Source organism: Ischnura elegans, chromosome 10, assembly GCF_921293095.1.
Source record: "Ischnura elegans chromosome 10, ioIscEleg1.1, whole genome shotgun sequence".
NCBI lineage: Eukaryota > Metazoa > Arthropoda > Insecta > Odonata > Coenagrionidae > Ischnura > Ischnura elegans.
Genome location: NC_060255.1, coordinates 30,468,814 through 30,489,014, shown reverse-complemented (window position 1 = coordinate 30,489,014; position 20,201 = coordinate 30,468,814). Strand labels below are relative to the sequence as shown.

Here is a 20,201-nt window from a genome sequence, read left to right as displayed (position 1 = left end):
TGTTCCTCACTCAAAGAGGCGTCAACGCTCCCCAAAAAACCTCGCACAATCCGCTCCTTTTCCGCTATTTTTAGGCCTTCCACACATACACGACTCTTCTCCGCGCGTCTCTACCCACGCCCCGGCGTTCCTACCCACACCCTCCGTTTCCCATTCCTACTCCCGCTCCTCTTTACCGCTCCCACCACTGCCGCGCCGCGTCTGAATTTCTTTCCCTCCCCAACTCCACGTTTAGTCCATCCGTCCACCCCTCGGTCACATGCTAACCCGAACACTTTCCCTCTCTACCCTCCGTCACGTCATTTTTAGTTTTTTTTAATCTCTACAGACCCCCCACCCAATTCTGCCCTTCCATTCCTTTATATCCCCCTCCCAAAACTCCCAGCACGAGTCTGGGTCCAGAGAAGTGGGAAGGTTCTCAAGAGGTTACCAGCCGGAGGCGGCTGGCACGGCGTCACACACGCTGCGAGGGCGCCTCTGCCCTTGTTCTGTGGCGAAACGAGGGTGGCGTGAATTATTCCCTTTTGTTCCGACAGCAGTAGGCTGGGGTTCCTCTCGAAAACACGACCATCGAGTTACTTTTTTTGATATTTTATGCTGGTTTTAATTTTACGAAACGGGTGACCGGTGGAATCAGCAAGCGATGACGGCGTCGGTCACCCAATTAGACGGTTGAATGGCGGTGTCCGAAATTCCGATGTGAGCACGTGAGCAGTGTCACTTCGGTTCGCGGGAGGAGCTGATCGTAATTTTCATCACTTCACGCGGAAGAACGAGTGATATAGAAGTTGTGAATCAGCTGTGTATTACAGTGGCACAGAGATGTGGCGGTGCATGTCGGCTGTGAGGTGTTAAAAATGTTTGTGAAGTCGAATCGGTGAGTCTGGCATCGATTCTGGCGTTTCTCGGAAAAGTCTTATTCCGGAAAGGATATTCTTAGATTCCACATCGCACATACCACTGGATTTTCTCCAAGAGTAAGTTTCTTTGACTTTCCATGTATTTTTCCCATACTCATGGAATGATGCTGGGAGTGATGCTAAGTTGTGTTCACGTACTGTAGTGAAACCGGAGCGGAGTAAAGCGATTTTTTAAAATACTTATAGTTTGGGCAAGTGATTATTTTATCAAACATTTATGAAACAAAAATGTGAATAACTGTAGCTTGAGCTACGCTATACTCATGCTTTTATGTGAACGAGAGACATAAATGACGCAATAGATGATTCATTTTCATCATCTTGGTTGTGAGTCCATATAAATGTTTTAAAAACGTAAATTACGCGAAAGAATTTGCTGCATCTTATTTGAATTGTGTATGACCCTCATTAACTTTGTCATGAAATCAATACTGCGATAAATTGAAAGTCTAAGACGGTGTATTTCGATTAAAGTTTTCTGCTTTGACAGTAAATAAGTAAAATTGCGTGGAAATGAACTACATTCTTAAATAGGCTTCAATATGTAATCAACGAGGTATTAGAAATATTGTTTTTCTTATGAAACAGAGGTATTATGAGCATTAGTGAGCGAAATCGGTTTTACAATGCGAATGGCGTGTAGGAGCCAAGAAAGCGATTTTTTTCCAGACGGCAGCTCGTTGGCTCTCAGCCATGAGCAGCTGTTCTTATTTTTGATTCTACCTTATTTGACTCGTGGAAGGCACATCTGTCAAAGAGCGGTTAAATTCTAGGTTTAATGCAGCAGGCCAAACGTTTTAGGCTGATAGTCTTCTTCCTTGGTATAGGAAATATAATAGGCTGACGTCAAAAGATGGCTTAGAAAACTTTAAGTGTGACTTTTCCGATAGTTTAATCCCAAGTAATGACCACGATGTAGAAATATTCTTTTAAATTATCTGTCACCATTCATTTTACTGATATTATTGCTGACGATTAATTCTTTAGACATAGTCTTGTATTAAAATGTAAAAAATAATAGATGTGGCCTTGTATTATCAATACCTTGATCTATTTATACCTAAGCGCATTCACTTTCCGGCTGTTTTCTCACACTCTTCTGTTATTCACAGGTTATAATCCAGCCTCAAATACGATTTTCCATCCGTAATTTGCTGTAAATTGTATTTTATTTCTTCAATTCACGTGTGACGTTAATATTCCACGAAATTTCTTTGTTTTAAAATGTTTATGTTGCTAGAAAACCCTAAAATATGATTTGCATGAGTAAGAGTATGCAAAAGTCTTTGGGAGAAACCCCAATACACGTATCAAAAACCCGACATTAATGAATCTATTGCATAGATAAATATGAGCCTCAGTAGTATTTCATGTGTATCATCGTGGTAATTATACTGACTAGTTTTTCTGATGACATTAAATCATCCAGACCAACATGGGCATCTGCATTGAGGTGTATGTGGAGGATCATGGGTGGTCAACAAAGCTCTTATGTTTGTATGAATTTCAGCAACGTAGCAGCAGGTTTTACTATGCTCCCTTAAAATGAGGCCAATTTTCTCTCACTCGAGGATCATTGAAAGTGTTACCGTATAGTGCGGCAGGCATTTCCCTCGCATCCAAACTCACCTTCACAACGTCTCACGGACGCCGCCGAAACATAATTCGAATCTTTTAATCTTCTCGGCCCCTTCACCACTCCTCAACCCCCTCGACACCTTCGTACGCAATGACCTCGAAACGAGAAAAAAGAGAATAACTTTTTTTCCACACTCAGCGCCTTTCATTTGAATTGAACATTTGAGTATTTTCTCGAATAGCACTGCTGAAAGGAGGAAGGGGACAGAGAAGGTTGCAGACAAAATTGAGTGAACTAATTAAAGCAAAGTAACTGACATTAAATTGAATTGCCTTCACTAACGATCATCATTCACAATTTAACATGGAACTGGTTAATTTTCAAAAGAAAAAACGATTGTATCTAGATGCCAATATTTAGTGTAATTTAATGTCTATAATTTTAGGTATCTGTTTGCATTATGGTGAATTTAAGGATATATATTATATTACCTGCATTCTCGGGTAGAGAAATTACGCATTTATTTGGATGACATTCCTTGTCCATGATCTATCCTAGGCTTTTTTGAACAGCTGTTGAGAGAATAAATACATTTTTATTTTTAAAATGTACATGTGCAAGTCATATTACAGTTACTATTCGTAATGCTTTCAAAATGCCTACGTGCTAAGCAGACTAGAAAAGAAGAATTTGGGATTTTAGGTAATCATTCTCCATGAAACGTTTTTAAATGCTTAAAAAGTTCTGATATAAACTCTAAGTTAACCATTTAACGATTATTATATCAAAAAATTAGATTACAATTGAAAATTACTTTAAATGTAAACGTTTCCGTTATCACAATTACTTGTCCTGCCAGTTATTCAAAGCTGGGTTATATGTGATAGCTTTATTTATTTGAATATAACGATTGCAATTGACAAATTGGCTAAAATGTAACCGTTAACGAATTCGCAGTTACTTCTCAACATTTAGATTAAATAGCTACATTTATTCAAATAAAACAATCGGAAATGAAAATTACCCAAAATTTAATTGTTACCACTATCACAATTCCTTTTTCTGCTATTTATCAAAAATTTATATTATACGTAATAGCTTTATTTTTTCGAATATAATGATTTCAATTTAAAAATACCAAAAATGTGACTGTTACCGCTATAACAATTACTTTTCCTGCCAGTTACTCCCCACCTTGGGTCTCACGGAAGGAGTCTAGGGGTTCTGCGGAGAATGGAACCGAGCCGTGTTTAATGAATGTAGTCCCGTGAGAAATTAGCACGTAGCGAAAGCGGGTTGGTCTGAGGTAAGAGGGAAGGGGGGGAAAGAACAAACTGCAGAGAAGGTTGAGGTGGGGGGGAGAAGGGTGGGTTTGGAAGAAAACTGACGATAAGGGCTTTTAAGCGTGAGGTGCACGGGGAGGTTGAGAGGGGTATAGGGTGGGTGAGGAGGCGTTAAGGTGCTCAGGACCTCACCAATGTGGCTGCCGCAGGAAACACTAAAAAAGAAACTCCATTTTTTTCTCTCCTCTCCGCGCTTAGCAAACTCGAGAGGAGTATGGGGAATGGGAGGTGGGTGATACCCGCTTGGTAAGGGGTAAGAGCTCAGGGTGTTGGCGGTGGTGGCTGAATGGAAAACGCAAGGCAAGACGAACCAACTCATTTCCCTATTTCCTGCTGTTTTCCCCAGAGAGGAAAAAAGGTGAGGATCGTGGGTGAGAAATTAAAAAAAAAAATAGTACGTTTGGTCGGGGAAGGAATATAAGGATGTAGTTTTTAAGATGGAGGAATGGGCGAAGATGAGGAAAAAAATAGCTAAAAACAACAGTAGCTAAGCTTCACGTAATACTATAATGGCAACGTTATATTTCACGTTTCCCTCACAATCCCAAAACCGATGGCCTCAATCCCTCGGGGAATGATGAATTGGTATGTTAAGGAGGTAAAACTGCTCTGTATAAATCATTTACTTTTTGCCTACCTTTTAGCAAAACTTTATAACCCTTACAGACCATATCTATTGTGCTTATAAGCTATGAAGGAGCACATTTTGTATTAATAATTCAATCCTATGTTTTCAATGAATATTTTCTCCAGCTCTTTGTGGCAACCGTAACATCGTTTCCAGCTAGCTAAGATTAAATGTATCCATTTACTGCATGTGCTAATGGCTAAATAATAGTAAGGCATAAGGCCTACGTTTAATTTTTATCATGAATCTTGAAGTATAACTAGTAAGGTATGCTCATCAATTTATTTGCGAAATATTATTTCTTTTCATATGGCAATACATTTTTCTTGTGCTTAGTGAACTACTGCAGAGAGAGTGTGTTCCAGATATTATTAGGACATTAATAGAAAATGGGGCGTGGAAAGTCTATTTTCATATACGAAACTCGACGAAGAGAGCAATAAACGATTTTATAAACGATTGTGATAAAATTTGAGAAACAGGGGCTCGCATATCTCCGTTTCTCAATCTCGCCTATATCTCAAGCTATTCGCGACGGTATAGTAACGGTCTTCACCCTATCGGAGATAAGTTGATGACGTCCAAAGTCATGTCTATTGAGTCAATGCCTCTCAGCTACTCCTCAATCTTGTGCTTTGGCCTCTCGTAGAGTATTCACGCTATTTATAGTGATTATTTCTCTTAATGTAATGTTATCTTTGAACGAGAAAGAAAGTCAGAATTCTAGTGACGACAACAGCTCGCGAAAAGTGAGTATGAACTTTCGATTTTTTTATTTTAAACTTACGCAAGAATAGGGTGGTTTCCTATTATTTTTTTATTGCCTGAATCGAAAGATTATTACTCCTGGAGTACGTATTTCACGCTTTTAGATTTTTAAATGACGATATCTATTTTTCGCGATTAAATGAAAAGTGAAAATTTTCTAGCGCGCGAAAACGCGTCGCGTAAGTATGAATGTCGGGAAATCTCTCCGTGTGACGTATTTCTGGTTCCCGCTGCCGCCCTGTGAGGTGACCTTGAGGCGAGTTGAGCGCAGATACGACGCAGGCTGCTAGCGGGTAGCTAAGTACCCTGCTGGCTGGTAGAGCTTGGCTTAAATAAGGATTATTAATACCTTATCAAATGAAGAAAACTTTCCGACCTTAGCCAGTTTTAATAAGTGATTATTAAGACATGTTTCCCTGAGCTCTGCGCCTCATGCATGCATTGGTAACCTCAGACGACGTATAACTCCTATCTTCTCGTATAGAAACTAGGTCCCTGTGACGTCACGTGGAGTGGCATCGCATGGGCGCCAATCTGGCCCTTTTCAAATGAGGATAAAAATGGACCATTGCCATTCGTCTAAACCGGTATTTCTAAAACGAAATAATTTATATATTATGAATACAGTAATGATGGGTAACTAATCGCAATCAATGACTTTCGTTTTCTATGATGAAGGAAACTACCCTATTGCTGAATGGGGCAGATTGTTTTCTCATCGTAACAAGATCAAATGGATAGATCTTGTAGGCAATGCGGAAGTTATCAGAAGAACCAAGGATAGTTGAAGTCTCTTAAAAATCGTGAGTAGAAGATGGGATAACCTAATCACCCACGTGGGTACGTACATTATTGTCAGTAATGACGATTATCGTTGGTAGGGAAGAATGGCATAGGAAGGTACTTGACGAGATAGATTGAGGAGGTGATTGAAGAGTTTAAGAAAGAGAAACATGTTGGTGCTAAGGTTTGTCTGATAGAAAAATTGAGTGGAGAGTAACGTCAAACCAGCATTCGAATTAATGACTATTTGTTATGATGACAAATTATCTCCATCTTCTTTTCTCAATCACTTCTTTTCATGATTTGCATTTTCAGGTCAAGTGAACAACTTTTAGATTTTTTCTCGAAAATGACTCGTACTTCATCATTGGAACAAAACTCCTCAAAAACATCAGCAACGAAGCCTCACGTAATAAGTATGTACTAGAATAGCAATGGTATATTTCGCATTTCCTTCCTCAGCCGAAACAGACGCCACGACGACCTCAATCCCCTCAGGGAATCGCGTAGGTGTATGTTAAGATAACCCTTTCTCCAGGCTTCTATTCTCTGCGTCCTCGACCATTCCACCAGCTCACTCGAAAAATCCCCAGTACTCAAAACCTCTAGCCACCGTGCGCGCCACACCGACGAGCTTCCCGCTAGTGTTTTGTTTCTTTTGCCTTCCTTGGCGCTCTCCTTTTGTTTTCAACCTGATTCGGGTGTTGCCTCGGTAAATACAAGGAAGTGAAGACGCGCATCCCCACATCACTCGCCTGAGCCAGAAGGCGAAGCTGCGAGGGTTTTTGTGTTGGGAAAACTCTTAACACTGGTTCCCTGGAAAGTAAGAGCTTATGTTCACCCCACAACAGCACCGGGCATTTTTCTTTATTCATGTCTTTTGACGACCTTAACTCCCTTTGGTTACCTATCACGGTGGTGGTCTGTTATGGTATCCACTCATTTTTTTCATGTCTGTTATTTAAGCTTGTAAATGTTCCGTAGATTTTACGCCGTGGATAGATCAAGAAGTACCCAATGGATTGAAAAAGGGAAGAATTCGTGTTTATTTATTTTTCAAAATCCACCATTAACGTCAGTTATTAAATGAAAAGAGATGGGGTGGATTTATCATTTTTCGCGGTGACTTCCACTGCAAAAACTATAAATGCACTTTGCTTGTCATAACATGATGCTTTGAACTTTTTAGTCATTATTATGGAGGTATCCGCGGTGAATAAATTGATGATATTGATAGTTGGTTTCCTGGTTAGTTCTGCGTCGACTCATTATTGATGGACGACAGTTTCGGGAGCGTTATAGCTCCCGTCTTCGGGTCCAAATATTTTTTTAGTATCTTTGTAGCAACAATAGCAGCAAATGTTACTGTTGTATATTTGTATGCCACGCATTTAAAGCAGTAACATGTTCGGTTCAATTTTCGGATGTTTTTGGACCCAAAGACGGGAGCTGGAACGCGCCCAAAACTATCGTCCACCGAAAATGAGTCGACAGCAAATTAACCCGACGATCAATCATAAAATTTTTACAGTTATTCATGCGGAATCCTTACGACGCGGCGTACGAATTTAGATGGTGCCCCATCATTCTTAGTTGGACAGAAATGTGTAAAGTTATCATAATCCTAGGATTATTTAATGTAGGTACCATTATGTTGGGTAGATCTTAAAATGTACGTGTATGGGAATATGTGACTGATTTTAATACATCATTTAAAAAATCTTTGAAACAGCATCCATATTGTTGCTCCAAAGATACAAAAAAATATTTGATTAGCTAATTTTTGACCCCGGCCAATTTCACTTGCACCATTGAAAAATCATGACTAAAATTTTTCTGACGTCATGCCGGTAGTACTTAGTTTGGACAAGAAATTGACTCTCAACTATTTCTTAACTTTTTGAATGATATCTATGTTCTTCACTTTGAGGTATTGACTCCTGTGGCGGTGAAGATTCCGATACCTTTTACACGCAAGCGGTTGTTTGTAACACTCCAAACAGTCAAAATATTATCGAAGCCAACGCTTGCAATTTACCAATCTTTCAACTCCTTCTGCTAGCTGCGGGAAGCCCCTTGAAGGGGCATTCCACCCTATACCGTCTTGTGTCCGCCGTCCGCCTTGTGCTACTAGTAAAGAGGAATACAAAAAGTTATCCTTCTCCTAATATTTGGTATCATGTACGTTAATGATTTGCATATCATTATCCCTCGAAGAAATACACTATTATTTGCAATAACATAACTTTGTTTGAACCCAAATTTAAATTTACGCACCAATCCGGTTTCGACAAATTATTAGAGCCATCATCTGATTTTACCTATCTGTTAAAACCAAGGTTGGTTTGAAAATTACAGTGTATTTAAACAAATTCATTTTTCATTACGAATGCGATTTCGTTCAAGTTCTTCTACATATCACAATGTTAAATTTGAAACTATTACCTACGAACAGGAATTTTCCCGTGGATTGTATTTTTGCGATTATATTGCCTCAATATTGGTCTATAGAAAAAATTGCGACATTTTAGACTGAGCGCGTAACGAAAATTTAGTTTCATTTTGAATACTCTGCAAACATTACAAACAATCCGCTACTTTGCAAAACTCCGCGCGCAAGCTATTAAAATTGATCAATATTCATGCCTGCGTTTATATCTTATGCGGGGCTACTTTCTAGATTCCATCGCTTATATCCATGTTATTTTTCACGTTGAGGTGTCTTATTCTATGACGTATGATTTGAGTACACGTAGCAAAGGAGACAAACGCTAAACCAATGGCTAAGAGACAAGGCTCTCAATAAATCTTCCTTAATTCTAAATCAATCAATCTATACTACAATTTTACTTACATTTACCCATAATTCACGCTTTATTTACTACGAACTCCGCCTGTGCCGACATTAGGCACAAGGCAATATATTCTAACTCAACACAAATATGCGTCTCACTTAATTTTAAAATAAAAAAAACGTAAAATTTACCGTTCACTTATCATGAGTTAGTGGCATCAGTGGTATTATTATTAGTATTAAAATTGTTACAAGTAGGCATTTAGCCTGGTGGTAACATGTACATGTGATGAAAAAAAAAACAATAGAAAATATTGAAAAAACAATAGAAAATATTGAAAAAACAATAGAAAAATTGAAAAATTGGTACAGTTACTGGTTTTCAAATTGATAAAAAGGGATAAAACAATCGCAGAACCCCATGAGACTCATCGACTAGGGCGACGAGTCGGGGAGAAACCGCAACCCACCCGGATTAAGTTCGTGTCGTCTTGAATATACCTTCGAAAGGGTAAAGGCCGTAGCCTTTTCACCTCTAAATAGCTCGAGAAATAGGTGACGGGTAGAAAAATGCGGGTATCTTTAAGAAATTCTTCTCCGGTACAACACCAGGTTTATTTGGTCATATTGGCCAACGTTTCAGAAAACGACTTTTCTTCCATTCTTAAGGCGTGTTATTGTCTCAATGTCATGGGGTCGTTTTCCGAAACGTCGACCAATGCAACTGAATTAACCTTTTGTAGTGCCCGAGAAGAATTCCTGAATATTATTCGCCAGGAAAAAATTAAATCAGTTATTTTTATTTTTCAAACTCGAGACCACGAGAAAACGAGAAACCATAGACGACAGGGAGCAAAAATTATTGAATGAGGCCTATATATATATATTGCCTATCACTAAATTTTGTTTATCGTACTTCTACCGCCTTGCTTGGAGTATTGACTTCTTTGAGACAGAGGCCACCCATAAATAAGTTATACTCGCTACTGGTTGCGCCTCGAACTCCAAAGGCTTTCTTTCCTCAAAATATTATCGGATTCGGCACGTGCGATCTACCAATCTTTCACCTCCTCCTGCTCGCCGCGGGGGGCCTCCGGAGAGGGGGATTTTGAGGGGGGGTTCCACCCCTTCTACGCCTTGTGTATATACATACGGCGGAGTCCCTTTTCTTTGTCTCCACCTAAGCCGGTCCCCGCCTCCTATTCACGCGCCAAGCCGGGACGTCCTCAATCTCCCTCGGTCGTGCATAATTCGTCATGGGGTTATGGGTCTCGAGGAGGGCCATTGTCGTCGGATCAGTGGGGCAGGAGAGTGGGGAGAAGGCCTCAAATTGAAGTGCCGTCGCCCCCTAAGACCCTCCCCAACCAGCAGAGCTGAGGCCGATTGATCGCCTGATCACCTGCAAGCCTCACGTACCTACAGTTCCGACCTCCACTCCGACTCAAAGGAGAAACAAAGTTTTTCCTCCCCGGTAATGTCGGTGTACTAACGAAGCATCTCCGTAATGTGATGACAATTTAATATATGCCTTTCATTGGGACTGCTAAAATATCTGAGAAAATACGCAGGTACATATATTTATCACAGATCTACATCTACATGCTACCCCGCAATTCGCCTATAAAGGCGTGTGGCAGGGGGTGTAAGGACACTAGCCGTCTACATATAAAAAGCAAAAGCACAAACAAAATTACGACTAGCATTTGTTAAAGTCATTTATGGTTCGGGGGAAAAACAAATTCCCATATCTATCCGTTCGTCAAAAAAATCTTTATTTACCGCTTCTGTCGGAAATATAGTGTAGTAAGTGATACTAGACAGATAAATCAGTGTCTGAAACCTCCATTTTCGATAATTCATGTTTTAAGTAGGGAGTGAGCAAGGGTGATTTCCGTCTTCTACGCTTGAGAAATTGATTGTTGGCTAAAATATGGTGGTATACTGTTATTTTTTATCGCCTAAATCGAAAGATTGTTACTCCTGAAGTACGTGTTTCACGCTTTTAGATTTTTAAACGACGATATCTATTTTTTGGGATTAAATGAAAGGTGAAAATTTTCAAGCGCGCGAAAATGCGACGGCTAATTGTATGAATCCTTGGAAAAGCCCGTGTAATGTCATTCCGATTCCTGCTGCCACCGTGTGAGGCCACCTTGGTGCGAGGCTACGATTTATCAGAGTACCCTTCTAGCAGGTAGCGCTTAGCTTAAATTACCCTATTAAACTACCCTATTGTCACGTGAATATCAGTATTCTAAATTCCAGCACATAATGTCAATTCTTAGCGGCATTTTCATATGGGTTTGCGAGATAACTGGAGGAATGTCGTGATTCCTGTATTGAAAACTCAACAAACCCTAATAAATGAAATGTGTAAGTTGAAACCAATTGGATAATTGCATAACACTGCAGTACATCGTTAAATATTTCATTTTTTGCTATTAAAAGTATTCTTTCACAAAATATTCGCATTTGATTTCAACTATTAAATTAGTAATTTAACGTTCATTTTCCATTCATCCATCAATGTCACGTCTTGTATCTAGGACTGTTGAAGCCACAAGTGTTGATGTTTCAAGCCATATTTATCTTTCACTTAAGATATTATTGTTCAAAGCAGAACATAGATGTTCTTGTGTATTTTACAATTCCATTCATCGAACTTCTATATTTTACAATTATGTCAAAAGAAACAAAAAATAAATTTTCATCTGTGGATAAAATTTGAAGGAATGCAGTTACTATTTATAAATCCCATTTTCCTTTTATTTCATCTTTCACTGGTGTTGACGAGATACGTTTTAAGCATGCGTGGGACTCTGGAAACCTCATCTGCAAATAGCCTTAGGTATTTTAGAGCAGAGTCTAAAGTTAGGACCTTCAGTGTATACAGTCTTGTCAGTAGTCAAGCGATCGCAACTTGAGGAAAATTTCGGTGTTTATAGGGCAAAGCCTAAATAGTCTGTATTTTGGGGCAGGAAATTTAAGCCGACATATTCTAAAGGTGTTTTCTGCTTGAAGCCACGACATTCGCAGAATACTTATCAATTCCTCGAAGCAACCGAGAGGGCAAGTCGTAGACCACTCGAGGAAAACGTAGTGCGTATATAATTAGGGCACTCATGTATTTCCCTGAAGTTCTCTATTATATCTTTTGCGTCTTTTAACGATTTTTTATTTCATTCTATCATCTTAAAAGCTCCTTTCTTTTATTATAACTGGTCATAAAAGATATCGTTACTGAATGGGCATATTCTCCAACTGACTGGATAAATGGCCTTGCTTAGTCCATTTATTTTTAAACTAACGAAATTTATAATTTCATTTCTCAGTTTCTCGTTAGTCAGGAAAATATGCTCCCAACAGCTGAATTCAAATTTTTTCAGTTATTCTACACTGATTTTACAAAATTCAACAACAAGGGTTGACACGCGTTTTCCTGCATCCTGATTGAAGCAATAGTGCTTCTTCAGCTGGTGCATCCTCTAAAATATTTCTTCCATCGTACATTTATAATAAACCTCGCCGTATCTGTTATTTGCAAACATTACTTTGAGAATATCGAATATTACTGTGTATCGGTCAATTCATTCCCACAGAGTGACACGAAGTAGCATCAACAGCAACGCTGTTATCGTCACTAAACAACAGAAAGAGGAGTAGCGCACTCATCTCTTGGGTGAAATAAATTCTCCTTTGCTTCATTGGGTGAGTGATTCAAAAAGAAACTACGCTCCTGTCATCCCCAGAAAGACTTGCCTATCGCGCAAAACGGGAAGCTGTCATTTTGACTGACGCAATCGTTCCCCAGCTTCCCTGCAATGCTCCCACCTCTTCTCCACCTTCGCCCTCTAGACATTATCTTCCCATCTTCACTTCCTCCGGTGTTTCCTTTTCCTTCGTACGAACTCTACATCCTGATTCCGCGTATGTTTTCGCGGATTAATGGGGTTATATTTTTTTATTAGTTTCTGAAATATAAATTAAAATTAAAAATGTTAGAGGGTAGAATGTTAGGTAAATGAGGGAGAACGAGGAAGAGAATAAAATTTTTAAATTCAAAATAGTAACAAGGAGTAGGCCATACCAGGAATTGAAGACTGAAGTACATGAAGGAAGAGGAGGCTGCCGGAATGCTTCTCATGCACTCCATCGAAACCTACCTTAATCGGTTGAATGAATTTATATTATTAATTATAATTTAAAAATATAAGCACCCGCCACGCTGAGTAATTTGCAGCTTATGATTTGGATGATATTATTCTTTTTATCATTTTCAATTTTTACTCTACAGTAAGTTAAAACTTTCTAATTAGCTAATACTAATATTACTAATGGTAATAAATATATTACTCTTCTTAATCGGATGATGGAAGCGTTTGGGGAAAAATTATAAAGATACCGGTAAACGGAGTGTAATAGCTTTAGAATTTCTAGTGTATATTATTATATTCAGCATATTTGGGATACGTCAGGATTATTATATAAGTATCTTTAACTTATGCACCGGTGACAACATAGTAGGAGATTTTTGTTATGTTACTTTTAGTTCAAGAGTTACATAAGTGATACACTCTTGTATCTTATTATAATTCACGTTAACAAACTGTTGGAATTAACTATCAAGTAATTGCAACACCAAAAAATGCTGTGTTTTCCAATAATACTACACTATTAACTGAAATTGAATTATACAATAAATATACATATTTATATAGAAATGACCCAGCAACCTGCAGGAAATAGTTCTTATTTAAAAGTATATTATCTGACCAATAATTTTTACAACTGAAGGATGTGCATGGGATGTATTTTTTTCCGATTAATTACATCTGTAAATTGTGATGATAGGGTACAGAAACCAAGCCATGGGTTTGGAAAATTCTCACTATAAGGGTAAGGTAGGAAATTTAATTTTCTTGACCCGCTTCGCACTTCGAGGATATTTGTTAAAATTTTGATTTTTCTTTCACGCATTTGTATATGATTCGTAAAAATCCCGGATGAAGCTCAACAGAACTGTCAATTAGCGCACAAATTGTGGCCTTCATTCTAGGGGTCCTTTTGTCCGATATCTTTCGAATGAATCGGTATCACTCCCATGTCATATGCTGGGAAATAAGCGTCACCAAGGATAACTATAAACTCGATTGATTCAGGCTTAACTTTGTGAAAATCCATTGAAAACAATTAACAAGGTACGGTACTATTTCACACAATTTATATTAGACGACCGGTTTCGTCGCAGAGGCGACATCTTCTGGTAGAAAATTCATTATTTTTATTGTTATTTTGTTGTCTATTCGGTTGCTATTACACGTTGGTAGGGGAGGGTTGTGTTGGGGTTGGAGCGTTACTCAACTTTAGGGGAATTTCCAAGAGGGGAGAATGATTGATAAAACCATTCTCATTAGATAAATTTCCATTCCTAGTGTGCTTTCTCATCTCCAACTCCTCCAAGCAGTCCGTCTTCCCTTTTTCTTAAGGTGGAGAAATTCCGGAACAAAATCGCTCCTGTGGTCACTTTACTATAGGTGCTTCGCGAAATGCGACCCTGCCCTACCAACGCGTAATAGCAACCAAATAAACAACAAGAAAGCAATAAAAATAACGAATTCTGTAACTGAAGATATTGCCTCTGCGACGAAACCGGTCGTCTTAAATGAATTTTGTGAAAAAGTACCATACATTTTTAATTTTTTAGGATAACTCTACTTGGATACTAAAGTGCAATGACCTAGCCAACGTTCCATAAACATTCTCACTTTCAGATTGGCGTGTTTTTCGGCCACTTCCTATTCCCTCCCGTCAGTTTCACCCCTCTGCTGGCGACCTCTACCTCATTACTCGTTATATCATCCCCAACATTCCCCCAACCCCTTTTACCAACCCCAACTCACGTGACCTGACACCCCGTTCACTCCACGCCAAACATTGCCCCCTTGAAATATTGCCCATTAAAAACTCGCAAGCCACAGTGAACGGTGGGATCTCTGATAAACCCCTACCCTATTGAATCCCTGTTATTTCGCCATCAATACTGCTGTTATCTCCCCCGGTATTTTTAGGCAGGAGGGTGCGGCGTTATGTGGCCAATCCCATCCACTCCCCATCTCGTCAACCGATCATGCAAATTGCCAACCTTGATTCTCTCGGCATGTACCTTCCCAAAACTCTGCCTCAGTCTGCTATGTGAGGCAGACCTCACCGTCGCGTCGTCATGATTTTGGCTGGTGACCTGTTCAGTTCACCGAAAAAAAGGATTAGAAAATATGACCATAAGATATCCGATGTCTCAGTCTTTTGGGCATGGCTTACTGGACATGGCGGATTTCGACTCTTGTATTATTATTATTTCAATTTTTCCTTGAGTAACTACGATCCTATTACCTCGAAATCACAATTTGTCGCCAGTTTGATTTGCAGCCTGTGACCTTCACCATGAAAAGGAGTAAAAAAAATATGATCTCTCCATATTTAAAGCATGGCTTACTTAATTTTCGTCAATGCGAATTTCATCTTTTATATTATTAATTTTAAATTTGCCTTGAGGAACAACCAAAATTCCTAAGAAAAACTTTTATTGACCATATAAAATTGTATGCAACGCCTCTAATTCTAAAATTTGTTCTAAACAATTCTAGAGAACAGGTTTCGGAAAAAATCACTTGCGCCTTAAAAAACGTGCTCTTTTCGTGCTCTTTCCGTATAAATATCTCACTATCTATTCATTGACCCATTTTCGGTTTTATTTCCTCGAGCATACGCATATATAATTGATGTTATTTTCCAATAAGTATCTAGGACAGTGGATTTATTTTACTGTAAGATTTTGTTTTCTTTACCAAGAAGAGTTCCAATAAGAGACCAGTTCTTGATTCGTTAGCATATAAATAGTTGTTATCATTCCAATTGCGATTAAAGTTGCGTGCAAAGTACGCTAGCAAAATTCTAAATAAAAAGGTACTATCAATATACACTGTAAAATATAGCCTTGTGAACTTTTTTCTTATATTTCTTTAGAAAAAATAATCTTAGAAAATACTCACTGTAACAGTAGTAATTAAAATTTTCAAACTTGACATACATGCGTGTGTTATATAGTATATATTCTGTACATCATGGATATCTCAATATATTGGAAAATCTTTTAAATAGCTAATCCCAACTTTAAAAATATCAATAGAGCCAGAGTGATGAGTCCCCAAAACGAAAGAAAAAACTTGCGAATACAGATGAATGCAATATGAAAGTAGTTTTTGCATGGAATGGAATGACATACATTTCTACGATAATGAAGGAAACTGCAAAATGTCATCATGAAACTCAACTCACACTCCACGGTACCTCTGTTGGAATTTAAGCTTGCGAACTTATCTTTTTACCGCTTGCTTTTTCCCCATCCTCCCCATGAAGATTTGCGGAAAACCAGTTGAACTCGTCCTGGGATTTAATTAAATTAAAAAGTGTCAATTGATTAAAATTTATTTGCATTTCATAAATCCTGTTAAAGCAAATAAAGGGGTTTGATGATTAAATTGGAGAAAGGCATGTTTCCGAATGAACTACTCATTCAAAAGCAAAACACTAATGAGGTAACGTCCAATCGTTGAAATATAAAAATACATAAATTCGGGAAAAGGAGGTACATTAGGGAGCATAAAAATTAAGTGCTACTTGGATATATGTACATATATAAAGTAAAAATCACTGCGAAGGGAATTCGAGATATTACCTAGTGTCATCAGCTTCAACTCTGTAGTAACCTGGGAAATAAACTTTGAAAATCGTACCCTGAATTGGAGAAATAACGCCGATATTTCAGAAAAATTACTCTGATATCAGCTGATTGTTGATTATATGATATCATATTCTTATATGTGGCTCAGTTAATTTTACAGTGAGAGAGATAATTATCTTAGATGAAAAATTCGGTGAAATTGGATGTTTCGCCTCTTCAGACTTGTTTGAGTCTACTGTTTTCTTTGAAGAAAATAACTTTAGATTAGCATTAAATTTATGTAAAGAAAGTTACCTGAAAAACTGCAGCGTACGATTTGTAAATATATTATATGAAAAAAAGTTAATTTCTTTTATTAAATAATGCTGAATAATTTTCTCGTACGGCTCATATATTATAATATCATCCTCTTTAGAAAGCCAAAACCCTTCCCGAGTTCGCTATTTATATCCTAATATTTTCAGCCCAGAAGAAACCATTAGGATAACCTGTTTTCTATTTGCGTTCAACCTTGGTAATATTTACACCAGTGGGTCATTGGGCAGCTTGTATTTGGAGCACACAAGGCCGTGTATTTTACGCATACTCATGAGGACGAGTAGGAATGACGACGCATTTGGGCAGGCTTTGGGTTGTTAGAGGAAGAAATTTGCTCCAGTGGAAAATCTTGTCCCTCTCTCAGTCTCACGCGCTACTAAAACCTTGACCCTTCAACCTCCAGCGAGCAAAACCCTTTCGTCCAATAACGTGGACTACAATTGCACCCTCCAGGGTGATAGTAATAGTAATGCGGTGATATAGAAAGGGTTATGTTAAGGATAAATGGTTTATGGATATGTGACAGTGCGTACGACCTGGGAAAATTTTGCCTTGCAAGCTGGAGGCCAAGAATCGAGTTATATACTGCGGGCAGCGAAGGAAATTGTGTGAGGTGTCGGGGAACGGAATGACTTTTTGTTTCGCACGCCAGTTACATCTAACCTAATGGCCGCCAGGTGGCTGGTATACTCTACATCTACGTACTGTGAACCAACGCTAGGATATTCGGCACGGTTTTAATTTTTACACCCAAACATTCTCGATGAATATGGTCTTGAAAAAATAAATGTTTTTGACTCGTGCTGATGCATGCGGTCATTTTAAGCTGCAATAAAGCGCACGCTACGGGTTGGCTCACCTCCATAAAAATCTAAAATTCCTGACAAAAGCTACTGCTGAAATGTAAATTACCAATGTGAAGCTAGAATCATAAATACAATAAGCGGTATTAATGGTCAAGTATCTGTATGTTACGTTCCATATAATTTAATGTTGGAAATATCTACCGAAGTATAATATAATTCATTATAATTACTTCCCTGAGATCCTTCCTGATTAATAAATTCTTTCTCCTGTCTTAGTTTTTTCTCCGTTTCACTTCCAAATGTTTTTCCTTTAAATAACCACGTTAAGGATGCCTTTTTTGTGTATCTCTCTGTCCATTGCTCCTCTATCATACTTCAAATCAACATCTCGTACATCCTTTTGTTCATAATAATTCAAGGAATATCTCGTGGAATGAAATATAAAAGTGGTTAATGTTTTTTATTTGGCGTGTATTTATGTACTTAGTATAGATACATGTTCATTTCGTCTTCAATGTAGTAACATTACGGTATGCATGAATTATTCGCGTGAGATTTCGTTAACCTTATGCATTTGGTGAATATAGCTTGCGTAAGTTGAAAAACCGAATAAGTTACCTTCATTTAATACCCGTTCAATGTGGCTTCTTGTACTGTAACTGCGTCACTACTTATCTACTCCATGAGCGTAGAAAATTGAGAAGACTCACATCTAATGCTATGTTTAACAAGGCAGTAGTAATCCTTGAATCTCTGTAAGATATTTGCCTCGGGCAACAGCTGACGGGATTTTCCGATTGTACCTTGATAATGTATCCCAACTCTTGCAATCTTGCCCCTAATTCTGCCTATAATTTATGTGGTCAAGATATGTTGCTCCACTACGTGATACCACTTATCTCTACAGGCGATATTCCACTCATGCTGTTACTTGAATAAGGATACCAAATCTCGAGTTAGTTTCTTTAAACCAACAAACTAAGAGTTATACAAAAAATGGTCTTAACAGCCATTGCAGCCTCTCTCTGGTTTAGCTGGAAATATACTTCCACGGTAACTTGTATTCTGAAATTCATCCACTAGACATTCCCCATAAAAGCATTCAAAGCCACCCCACAAAGAACCCATAATCATCTATTGACCTCAACTGGAACTTATAGATAGCTGCTTTAGGCTTAATAATGTGTAATTCCAACACATAAACACATTAAATTTGCACGAAATAGCCCATAAATAATGTATTTTTGGAAAATTTCCTTTGTTTAAGAGCATTTAATTTACTTACCCCTCTAGAACGGTGAACATAACCTCATTTTCATTAAAGCACAATAAAATATCAACTATTCATCCGATTTGGGTAATACGAAAACATATTTACCATTTAAGCTAAATGCCTACCACGAAATATACAAAATTCAAACGGTGGTTAAGAGTCGCAGCTGAAAAACACGATATAAATAATCCATGGCTAAGTGCTAACAACACGAATCTGAAATTCTGCTGGTTTGAGACAGGTATCTTAAACAAAGTGTAATAACATTAAAAGAATAAAATACAAGGAAAAATCAGCTCTTTGTTTTTAAATGAATACTTCTTTTTCAGTTTTATGAACTTTTGGTTTTTAATTTCAGTGCACAATTACAAAATATTAATCGTTTCTTTGCTAACCTGAAAGGTTGCTATTTTTGATATACGTGTTGTTAGAACTTAGCCATCGTAATGCTGAACAGTAATGCTTCAGTGACAGCGATTAGAGGCCTTAAGAAGCTACATGACGGACATGACTTAGGTTCCCGCAGAGAGTGTGACACCATATTGCGTAATCTTTCGGAACCAGCCATTACTTCTGCCTTGACCGAAACACAATGAAGGGGGTTTGCGTGGCACTCGGTGAATGCTATTCCCGCCAGGAGGCACGGATGAAACGCGATCCATCATATTAAATTGCCCTTACCCTGAGAGATAAACGCTTTTCTCGCCCTTCCCTGTCACCTTGTTTAGTCGGCCTGGCGCTAGACGCAAGACCTTTCGGAGTGAAGCGACTGTGGATCAGGCCTGAGGGATTTCTGAACACGTCCGACACATCTTCCTGGGATTATCCGCCATTCCTTGAGCCACTCCAAACTCCCAACACTAACTCCCATGCTCCACCTTTCACTCCCGAAATCATTGAGGTAGATCCCTCTGGAGAAATCTGTGATGTGATAATTTCGCCTTGCTGTTCCTGTCTAAGCTTTTGTGTGGAAGTCCCATCAGGGGTTTTTGGCCTGGTTAATTCATCAGATTTTAATACCACTGGTGCAATGCTTTTGGTCTCCGAATTCATGGATTTCCATGGTAACTGGTGAGCCCATGTAACATTCATGGTCGCTTATCTGCTAACCTATTATGTCACCTAAGTTGGCTGAAAGATAGCTTCCAATCTAAGAAATACCTCTTATCTTGCCGTTCCGTTATAAATTGTAGTAGTATTAAGCAGAAGAGTATTAATGTTCCCTGATATTCATTTCGCTTCAAATGG

General features: G+C 38.4%; 1 protein-coding gene across 2 annotated transcripts in view; it reads left to right on the top strand.

Moving 5' to 3' along the window:
- The first annotated feature begins 289 nt into the window (after nucleotides 1-289).
- Nucleotides 290-20,201, top strand: part of LOC124166530 (irregular chiasm C-roughest protein-like) — a 766,129-nt gene continuing 746,217 nt past the window's right edge. Inside the window, exon 1 of one of the 2 annotated variants that reach the window (XM_046544081.1) lies at nucleotides 290-877. The gene's annotated coding sequence lies outside the window, so the exon portion shown is untranslated. Of the gene's footprint in view, nucleotides 978-20,201 lie in introns of both variants that reach the window. The other variant, XM_046544080.1, reaches the window with a different exon arrangement.